Genomic DNA, 11,419 nt, shown 5'->3' on the forward strand with positions numbered 1-11,419 from the left:
TGAGTAAAGGAAAAGTCCCCAGGCCAAGGTAAACAAGACAGGGATGTACAACATCCCTCATTCTTTCTGCTATCTTTCCACGTGAGATGTTTCTAGGGCCAGGGCTTCTGCCAGACATTTTTTCTTTCTAGTAGAGTGACCCATTCCTAGAAGTGGCCTGCATGGGAGGAAGTGGCATCAGGCAGTCTTGATTTGGAGTGCCAGTTGTTTTCAGAAGTTGTCTAGGAAAGTTAGCTGTCCTACCCTTGGGGCTTTAGGGACGTCTGGGGCAAAGGACTCTCTCTTTGATGTAACACTAATCAGGCTCTCCTAAGCCCTTAACACCCTTGGGCTCTGTCCTTATGCTTATTCTGTTTTCAGAAAGAATCCTGCTGCGTTAGTTTCACTAGAATCCTGCACCCTTGGTATCTAACCACCCTTGATATCTGATGAAATCCCTTAACCCCTCTCCCTTAGTATCTTTTTATCCTGGCTGCCTTCAGCTAGAAACTGAGTCAGTTTAGAATCTCTCTTATTCCTGATACTCTCTTTTAGTAGTTTTCATCTGCTGACCCCACTGTGCACCTTGGCCATAATTTCCCACTTGTCCTTGTATTCAGAAGGGAGCCGGTTGTAACCTGAGGTCTCTTTCCCTATTGCAGTAGCTCCTCAATAAAATTTGTCTTCACTGCCTTAACTTCTGTCTGGCTCTGGTTTTCTTTGACAGGGGTCTGCAGATGTTAAAGTCCCCTCACCCAGGGAGAAAAACATTGGTATCGTGGGAAGCTGGGCTTAAAGGTACTCATCACGGGAGAAGGGAGAGCCCCCATGACCCAGCAAGACTGTAGTTCAGGTAATTCATGGTGAGCAAATGAATGGTTTAGAAGACACTTTTAAATTATATCCCAGGTAGAGAACAGTGAACACATCTTAGGTATAGAGCTTAATGAATTTTCAGAAAGTGAACCTTCATACATAAAAAAGAACCCAGGATTATTTTAAAGATAAATATCTGACTTATACAATGACTTGTCAGCTGGGAAATCATTGCAGACAATTTCTAATGACAGATCAGCATATGATATTTAAGGTTGAAAGGATAGTCTTCTATGTATTTTTTTAAAGCTTTATTTTATTTTTAATTGACACATTATGTAATAAAAATATGAAACCCTTCATGAATTTGTGTGTTATTCTTGTGCGGGGGCCATGCTAATCTTCTCTGTGTCGTTCTAATTTTAGTATCTGTGCTGCTAAAGCAAATATTCTTCTATGTATTTTTGTAAACAAGGCTTTTTAGTGCTTTGGGTATAAAAGAGAAAAGTAACAGCAATAGAACTGTCAGAGGCGTTTGAACCAGAGCAACTTCATCTTGAATAGGGACTGGGTAAAATAAGGCTGAGACCTACTGGGCTGTACTCCCAGGAGTTAGGCATTCTAAGTCACACGATGAGATAGGAGGTTGGCACAAGACACAGGCCATAAAGACCTTGCTGATAAAACAAGCTGTGGTAAAGAAGCCAGCCAAAACCTACCAAAACCAAGATGGTGATGAAAGTGATCTCTGGTTGTCCTCACTGCTCATTACACACTAATTACAATGCATTAGCATGCTAGAAGACACTCCCACCAACACCATGACAGTTCACAAATGCCATGGCCATGCCAGGAAGTTACCCTATATGGTCTAAAAAGGGGAGGAACCTTTAGTTCCAGGAATTTCCTATCTTTTTCCAGGAAAACTCATGAATAATCCACCCCTTGTTTAGCATATAATCAAGAAGTAACAATAAGTATAACCAGCCCATGCTGCTGCTCTGTCTATGGAGTAGCCATTATTTTATTCCTTCACTTTCTTAATAAATTTGCTTTCATTTCACTCTATGGACTCACTCCAAATCCTTTCTTGTGCAAGATACAAGAACCGTCTCTTGGGGTCTGGATCGGGACCCCTTTCTGGTAACAGAACTGATACTGAGCTCTATCTCATTCTAGCTTAAAAACCTAAAACAAGCGAGGAAAACAAAAGCAGCCCTATGCATTTCTGCATTTTCAGTATAATTTTATTTTTAATGTTTAACAATTGCCTACCAATATTTACAGTATGTGTACACTGTCTCAGTAAATTGTTTACTAAAAATGATTCTAACAGTAGTTCAGAATACATTTTTAAGTCCTAAGAGTATTGAAGCAGCATTATTGTCTGGGGTAATACCTGAGGTTCATCATCTCATGCCAGGAAAATTAAGGACACAGACACACACAAGGAGTGAGTTTAGGAGCAGAGGTTTAATAGGAAACAGAAAGAGAAAGGAGTACAATCCTCTCTCTTTTGAGAGAGAGAGGGCCACCCAAATGGGAGTTCCAGCCTGTGGCAGAGTGCACCAGATTTTATAGACGTGCTTGAGGAGGTGGTGTCTGATTTACATAGGGCCCACAGATTGGTTGGACCAGGTGTGACATTTACAGAATGCATGGGCAAGCCTGGCCACCCCACCTAATCTTATTATGCAAAGGGGCTTTCCACTTGGCCAGCACATGTTGTCTGCACTGTACACGTGGCTGGAAAGGAGAAGGGAAGATGGAGCCACCATTTTGAACATGCCTATCGCAGGTAGCCTTTGCCTATTGGCACAACTGCCGGCATTCACCTGTGCAAGCTTCCAGCTTGCTTGTCTATGTCTGCAGCTCAATTTTACAGGCTGTTCTTTTTAGAAAAGAAAGTGATTTGGGGGCTGTTTTTCATTAAAGGAAAAACCTTACTGAGGACTTCCTAACCCTCACTATCTGTCTAAATAATTTCTTCTTAACTCCCATATCAGTATTATGATCAGAGGAAATTTAACAAAATATTTGTCTGGTATTTGCATATTTTTGTGCAAAGAAATAGGGCAGGGTAAGCAATTAAAGACTTTTTAAAATAATCACTATTACCTTTTGGATAGATTTTTGTGGATGAAATAGAATGAAAACATGGGCTTAAAGAGAAGGAGAAACCATATAACATTTTTCTGTTAAATAGAATCTCTTTCATACCATATATATATATATGTCTTTTTTTTTTTTTTTTTTTGAGACAGAGTCTCACTCTGTTGCCCAGGCTGGAGTGCAGTGGCATGATCTTGGCTCACTGCAACCTCACCTCCTGGGTTCAAGCAGTGCTCGTGCCTCAGCCTCCTGAGTAGCTGAGATCACAGTCGTGGGCCACCATGCTCAGCCATTTAATATATTTTAAAGTTTTAAATAAACAAAATTATATCCTTTGCAACTATATAAATATGATGATAATTATAAGCATTAACTGAAAAATATGTTACCAAAATAGTTTTTCAAAATTCTTTTAGGGTGCAGACAAGTAGAAATGTTGAAGACCGCAGAGAATGAGGTCGGCTGGGAGAGCAAGAAGATGAGCACAGCAAGGTAGAGTCTGGGATCAGAATGTGTAACTTAGACAACTGAAGTGTTGATCCATGTCTTGAACTGGATATATTCTAATTTCTGTATCTCGACTGTTGTTTGTTACTTAAAGTGACCGTAGTCCTCTACGACCTAATGGTAATCAGAAAAGTCAAGGGGCTTATCTGATTTTTTCATTCAGTAGCAAAGGAAAAGTTTTCTCATAAGTAAATTATGCTAGAAATAAATTTTCAAAGGACAAGGAAACTGACATACTGATTCTTTGAAGAGAAACTTGGAACTCACTGTGTTTAACACTTACATCAGGATAACAAGAGACAAAAATACAATTGGGTTTTCTTTACATCCTATGAGCTGTATATTTAATTTGTTATATACCGTTCAAGATAATTCTTAAAAAGAAAAAGCGTAAAACTATGACTGATTCTCATAAAGATATAAAATGAACACATGTTAAAGATTCTATTTTACTAATAATGAGGGAACCAAGCAAACATCATAGCTGGTTCAAAACATGCCATAATTGGTTCAAAGGAGAGGCAAACACTCTTAAAGGAATGTTGTGCAAATGGGGACAAAACTGGTTTTTCCATGGGCAGGAGGTGGGGGGAGTTTGTATTGCCATCTGACAGATTTAATTTGCATGTCTATAGACATTATTTTGCATTGTTATCAGTTATCCACAACTTGCAGAGTTATAAAATAGCCCTCATAGAAACAGAATCAGATAATGCTGCAGGATGTGTGTAGTTTTCCATTGAAGCAATTTTCTATACATGATTTAAGTGATAAATGCAAGGAATCTAATAGTACGTAAAATCCTGGTGAAGCCATCCTCACAGGGTTTAACGAGAATTCTGGGCAGAAATACGGTTATAGTTAAACATTAATAGGATGCACTTTGACCCACTTTTTTTGTAAGCAAAAGTCATATAGTACTAGATGCCGACCATTTGCATTCCATTGTTCTTACAGATAGGAATTCTGATGTTAGAATCATAAAGCTTTTCTTTATGAATTACTTAAGGTATTTTTTAGATTCCACTAAAAAATATCTTTAGTTAGTGAAACAGCTGACACTAACCAGTTTGAAGACCCCCATGAAGAAACAGAATCAGCATAAGAATGTAGTTTAGTCATCTCCCTGTCTTATGATTTCACCCTGCACTCTTCAACCAATCAAGAATTTTCACACTTTGGCCCACTTTAAAATCCTTAAAATCCCTATCCCCAAACTCCTTGGGAGACAGATTTGAGGTTTCCCCCATCTCCTCCTTCTTTGGCCTTTCAATTAAAGCTCTTTCTCTGCTACAACCAGTGTCTTGGCATATTGACTTGCTGCATGCATTGGGCAAATGAACCTGTTATGGTTACACTGGGATCCAATTGTATATTTAAAAAGGACAATCAAGTATGAGATTGCCTTTGCAAAACCGTGACTAAGACAGCAAAAGAGATCTAACTTAACTGACTCCATCTTGCTTCTAACCTCCAGCCTGTCCTTGTTCATTTCTGGGCATAGGCTGAACTATAAACTAACTGTGGGAGAAACTTAAGTTTGTAGTTTAAAGCAAAGACGATAGCAGTTCTTTCCCAAAGCAGACCTCCTTCTTGCCTGGGGACTAGACTGCCTCTGTAGGACTAACATTAGCCACAATATTAGAAATTATGCTTTAGGAGTCATGCAGCTGGGGGAGACAAGATTCTGACCCTCCCTAAGCTTCTCCTAAGATCAGTGCTTGAGACAATTTATAGACCCTGCACTTGATGAATTAACAGTCACCACCCAACTGATTAACTGGCCCATCTGATCTTGTGGACCCCACCCAGGAACTGACTGAGCACAAGAAGACAGCTTTGGCTCTCTAAGCTGTCTCAGAGCTTTGACTCAGCTTTGACTTTCGTCCCTGACCAATCAGCACTCATGACTCACTGGCTTCCCCTTCTCCACCAAGTTGTCCTTAAAAACTGCTCCCCAAATGCTCGGGGAGACTGATTTGAGTAATAATAAAACTCCAGTCTCCCACACAGCTGGCTCTGTGTGAATTACTCTTTCTCTATTGCAATTCCCCTGTCTTGATGAATTAGCTCTGTCTAGCAGTGGGCAAGGGGAACCCCGTGGGCAGTTACAAGTATATGAACACCTGTGCATATATATGTTCTGCCAGGGCTCAGAAAGTGATACCCCAAAGCATGGAACTTTGGTATGCTGAATTCTTTGAACTAAAGGAGACTGGAAGTTCTCAGAAGCAGCCTCAGAACCAAGGTCTCTCCGCCCTCCTGCCCTCCTGTCTCCCAGTCTTCCTTTTCCCCTGAAGTCAGTCAGGAACAAAAATTTCTCTTCCCCAGGGGTGGAGGGGGGATTAGAAGTTAGAACTCCCTTTACCCAAAGCAAGCTATTACTCCAAACTTCTCCCAGTGTTTCTGTCTAAGAGCTCCTGCAGAGTCTGGGGAGTTCCACTTGGTGCTTTGAGGGTTTGCTGAGAAACCAACTCGTGAAAGGCAGATTAACTGGAGAAAAGGCATACAAATGTATGTAATGTGTGTATACAGGAGCGTTCAGAAGGAAGACCCAAAGATACAGGGGAAATTGTCCATTTTCATGCTTAGGTTCAATAAAGTATGGACCGCCATGTAGAAATGTGATTGGACAGAAAGGGTCTGATCTAATGCTAATAGACTGAGTGGGGAAATCCAGCAAGGCCTGTCTGTCTAGACTCTTCTGGCCCTCCCTGAGCATGCATTCTTTCCATGGGTATGGGGCAGGACCCTTTCTGAAATGTGGGTTTTATGATTTACAGTCAAACAAGGAAGATGAGATAATTTTTTATGGCCAGTTTTACATACATAATACTCTAACTCACATACGTAATACTCTATACAGAAAGGTAGAAGAAAAGTTAGAGTATTATGTTTAGGTTTAATGGCTGGCTTTGGGGAAAAGGAGTTCTGGTTTCTATGACCTGGGAAGAGGGCTTCTAGTTTGTATGGCTAGCTTCAGGGGAGAAACTTTTGCTCTTGAGGCTGCTTCGGGAGGACTTCATTTTGGGGTATTGTTTTCTGAGACCCAGCACTGGCCATAAAGATGTTCTCTGATCTGCCCTTGCCTGATAGTAGGTCATAAGACCCTCATTCCAGAGGGTCCTGCCCTATACCCAGGATGAATAAATGCTACAACAGAGAGGCCAAGAAGATTCCGAACAGGCAGGCCTTTCTGTGCTTCCCCACGCAATCTATTACTATTAGGTCATATCCTTTTGTCTAACCACATTTTTACGTGGCTATCCATGCTTCATCAAACCTAAGCATAAAAACAAACTGTTTTCCCTGGGTCCCTGGGTCTTCATTTCTGAAGCATTCTGGGTTATGTAAAACTTAGATTAAATACATCTGTTATGCTCTTCTCTTGTTAACCTGTCGTTTGTTATATGAGTATCTCCAGTGACACTTATGACGGGAAGGAAAGGTATCACACCTTTCTGTCCCTACAGTTTATATACATAGTCACTACTCCTCCATGGAGACAGAAGGATGTGGTGATTGGAAAGGGAGACTGAAAGTTGGGGATCTGGGCCAGGCATGGTGGCTCATGCCTATAATCCCAGCACTTTGGGAGGTCAAGGTGGGTGGATCACCTGAGGTCAGGAGTTCGAGACCAGCCTGGCCAAAATGGTGAAACCCTGCCTTTACTAAAAATACAAAAATTAGCCAGGTGTGGTGGAAGGTGCCTGTAGTCCCAGATACTCGGGAGGCTGAGGCAGGAAAATCGCTTGAAATCAGGAGGCAGAGGTTGCAGTGAGCCAAGATCATGCTACTGCACTCCAGCCTGGGTGACAGAGTGAGACTCTGTCTCAAAAAAAAAAAAAAAAAAAAAAAGCAAGCAAGAAAGTTGGGGATCTGAGTTGAAAGGCAAGTCTATTTTTCACCATCTACCTTTATATTCTGCTTTATTTTTCTTTGCTTTTACCATGAGCATATATTATTTTTAAAGAAAAAAAGAATATCTTTTATAAACCTACCGTGACAAATAATAAAGCAGTAAAATATATAAATGAAGCATTGCAGAAAATACAAATGAATAGAAATATAAAAGTCATGGGAGGAGAACCCTTAGAAAACCCCTTTCAGGTTTTGACAATTGAGCAGACAGAAAATAAGTAAGGATTTGAATAGCAGTTTTCAATATAGGCTGCATATGAAGAACAATTTAGAAGTTTCTTTTTAAATGCTTTTTTATTATGGAAAACTTCAAACATATGCAAAAGTAATAGACTAACTAAAGGAGCCTGCATGGTCCACCACCCAGCATCAACCATTATCAATTCCAACCATGTCCCCATCCACTTTCCCCCTTTCCAAATTATATTGAAGCAAATCACAGAAATCATATTGCTTAATCTATAAGCATTTCCTCCAGTCAGTATCTCTAAATGTAAGGACTCCTTTTAAAAAGCATAACCACAATGTCCTTAACACTCTTTAAAAATTAAAAATTTGTAAGTAAAATATGATCACACTGAAAAAAATAACAGTAATTCCTTAACTTCATCAAAAATTTAGTGTTAAAGTTTCTGATTGTTGCACAAATGCCATCATTAAATAGCTGGGTTTATTTTATTTTTTTGAGACAAGGTCTAGCTCTGTCACACAGACTGGAGTGCAATGGCATGATCAGGGCTCACTGCAACCTCTGCATCCTGGGCTCAAAATCTTCTTGCCTCAGCCTCCCAAGTAGCAGGGACTTCAGGCATGTGCCACCATGCCTGGCTAATTGTTACATTTTTCCTGTAGAGACAGGATTTTTCCCTGTTGCCCAGGCTGGTCTCAAACTCCTGAACTCAAGCAATCCACCTGCCTCAGTCTCCCAAAGTGCTGGGATTACAGGTGTGAGCCACTGTTCCTGGTGAGAAAAGCTGTGTTTAAATCAGGATCAGAGTAAGGTTCACACATTTTGATTAGTTGATGTGTCTCTCAAGTCTCTTATTGTAATCTGTACTTTACCTAGGACGTGTCAACTGAAGAAAGACAAGATTCATAAATGTGGAAAGGAAAGTTTTATGTCTCATAAAGGGTTGCAGCCTGCAGGATGGCCATTCTGACAGGCTGGGAAGGACAGCCTCTAGTAAGAAGCCAGAAACAGACATTTCAAGGGATGGGCAAAGGGAGCAGAAGTTTATTTGGAGTACAGTGGGCAAATATGCATATTTATTAAGCTATAGGAAGAGTCACAAATATTTATGAAAGGAGAATCATGCACATACACGATTGAGCTTCATGCTGCTCCATGAGTCCCAGGGAAAAAAACATAGCAATGTTAGCATGATCTGAGGGCCCTCTGATATCAAAAGGTGAAGCAGAGGACACAAAAACCCTTACTGTGCATTCTCCTTAGACTGACCAGAACTACTTCAGTGGTCACTGATCTCTTATCAGGCAAAAAAGGAGGGGCAGCCTTAGGCACTTGGTTGATTGATATCAGTGGTGGAGTCTTTTGAAAGGGCTGGTTTCTGCTAAGCCCTGAGGGAAGAAAGCCTAACATAGGTAGCCAGGGAGAAGGCATAACGAGGTGTGTCTGATCTCCAATCCCATCACGGCCAAGAACTCAGTTTTCAAGGTTACACTGAGGGTTCCTTGGCCAAGCAGTATTCCATTCAGTCAGTTGAGGGTGTTGGAAACAAGTTTTCAGTGCTGCAAAAGAAATAGCACTTGAACATAAATTTTCTCAGCAAGGCAAATTTACTTCTATAGAAGGGTACACCTCATGGATGGAGCAATGATGACAGCACGCTGGACAAAAGAAGGGAAGACTAACACAGCTAGTCCCTATTGCTGTGTCACTCCCCTGTTGGCTAGGGTTGGACCGCACAGTCTAAGCTAATTCTGATTGGCTATTTTGAAGAGAGCTGGGATATGAGCCAGAGTGGTGGGGTGAGCAGTTTTGGTGGGAAGGATGGTTACAGAGCAGGTGACTAAGGATAACTAAGGACAGAGCAGGTGAATGAGGATGACTAAGAACTCTAAATATGTGAGTATAGAGGCTAGGAGAGGGTTGTTTACTGAAACTAGGGGCAAGGAGGCATAAAGAGTGAGGAAGTTAAACTTTAAAATGGAGAACAAAGAACAGGGAAGCTGAACATTCTGACATGTTGGTTCTCTGAAGAGGAATTTACCATATCCTACAAGGGGCTTAGAATTTTATTTTTAGTTTACAGAAGCTTCTAAAAAATTTTGTTTTTCAGGCTCCATCTAGACAACATTGAATTTTGCCTGAGTCATATGATTGTGGAAAAAGAAACAGTTAAGAATCCTTTCCATGCTCACCCATTTTGTGTTCTCAAAAGGGCCCATTGCAAAGAACCATCCTTTTCCATATGACTTAGGTGGGACTCAGAACAAATGCCTGTTAACTAAACTTTGGTTAAGATTCTCTCCTTCACTCAGGTTCCCACAACATCTTTTTTAACAGCCCCTCAAGGATAGGCTGGCCTCAGAGCAAACCATTCTCTGATCTGTTATTCCTTCAGGCCACCTTTTTATCCGAGTTCCCCACACCAGGGTCTTTCTTGTCTTGTCTACTACTCTCTATAAAAGAAATCCCTTTTCGCCCTTGAGATCTGTCAAAACTATTAATAGTGAGGCTATTAGGCTAATACAGCTCCAGCACCTTGAGTCCCTAAGCAAATTAAAACCCAACTCTATGTAAACAATAAAGCAAAACTTAAGCTTAACCAATCAGAAACTGTCAACTAACCTCTAACTAGAGACTTCACTAATCAGAAATGGCCAACTACCCTCTAACTAGGGATTTTCCATTTTAGCCAAGCAAATATTTAATTTGCCTTACTTTTATGAACACCTTATAAAAGTTTCCCCTTACCTTCTTGGTGGAGCGCTAAACCTAACTTGTGGTCTGGTGCTGCCCTATCCATAAATAGCTGAATGCTCAAATAAACTTATTGAAATTTTAATGTGCATAAGCTTATTTTATTTTATTTTTTTGAGATGGAGTCTTGCTCTATCACCCAGGCTAGAGTGCAGTGGTGCAATTTCAGCTCACAGCAACCTCTGCCTCCCGGGTTCAAGCAATTCTTCTGCCTCAGCCTCCCAAGTAGCTAGGATTATAGGCACCCACCACAGCGCCTGGCTTATTTTTGTATTTTTAGTAGAGACAAGGTTTTGCCATGTTGGGCAGGCTGGTCTTGAACTCCTGACCTCGTGATCCCTCTGCCTCAGCCTCCTGAAGTGCTGGGATAACAGGCGTGAGCCACTGTGCCTGGCCAAGCTTATTTTGTTTAACAGATCTTATGGTCAGAAAGTTCTCCCTGTTGTAATAGCTCTTCTCTCACTATTGCAATAGTTCCTCCCCACTCCCCTTTATAATAACTGTTTTGATTAAAGTCTTCCTTTACTAAATCGAGATTTGTTTTTTATTTCACAATTCTCAGACATTCTGATGCATTCTCCAGTTGATTATAATATGAAATGAGATTTGAGAACCACTGCTTAGAGGAGGTGAACAATGCATTACTAGGACAATCTAATACATATACATATCTGTGTGAGTGTGTGTTCCTCCAGAAAGCAGATTTAGGAGGTAATCTCAGGAAGTCCAAGAGAAAGAGCAGGAACTGTGAGACAGGAAGAGAAAAGACCATCCACGGTGCATAAAAAATGAGTGGGTTTCTTCTGTGGGCGACTGAAGCTGTCTTTCTGGGGATTATAGGAAGAATATATAGAATATAGAACACACCTTAGGGACAGCAAAGCTGGGGTATGCATCCCTTTTTTCCTGTTCCTCAGTGATTGAGAATTGTCTCTGAGAGTTTCAAATCTCAAACACTGCTGGACTGTCCCTGGAACACCTTCAGGTAGACAAGCAGAGAAAAGTACAGGCTCTTGAGGAGACCTGTCCTGTCGGCACATTGTCCAGTGCAGCTTCAGGCAAACTCCGAGGGGGCCAAAGGGGTATGAGGTTGGAGACCAGTAACTTCTGTTGAACTTCACACCTGTTGAGAATATCCTT

At 40.9% G+C, this 11,419-nt stretch overlaps 1 non-coding gene across 1 annotated transcript; it reads right to left on the minus strand.

Annotated features, from left to right (window-relative positions):
- Nucleotides 1-1,138: 1,138 nt before the first annotated feature.
- On the minus strand, nucleotides 1,139-1,241 carry LOC135268178 (U6 spliceosomal RNA). The gene has a single exon (XR_010336459.1). It is a non-coding gene; the product is annotated as a U6 spliceosomal RNA (small nuclear RNA).
- Nucleotides 1,242-11,419: the final 10,178 nt, after the last annotated feature.

This window comes from Aotus nancymaae, unplaced genomic scaffold (assembly GCF_030222135.1).
Source record: "Aotus nancymaae isolate 86718 unplaced genomic scaffold, 86718_ANA_hifiasm-v0.15.2.pri h1tg000038l, whole genome shotgun sequence".
Lineage (NCBI taxonomy): Eukaryota > Metazoa > Chordata > Mammalia > Primates > Aotidae > Aotus > Aotus nancymaae.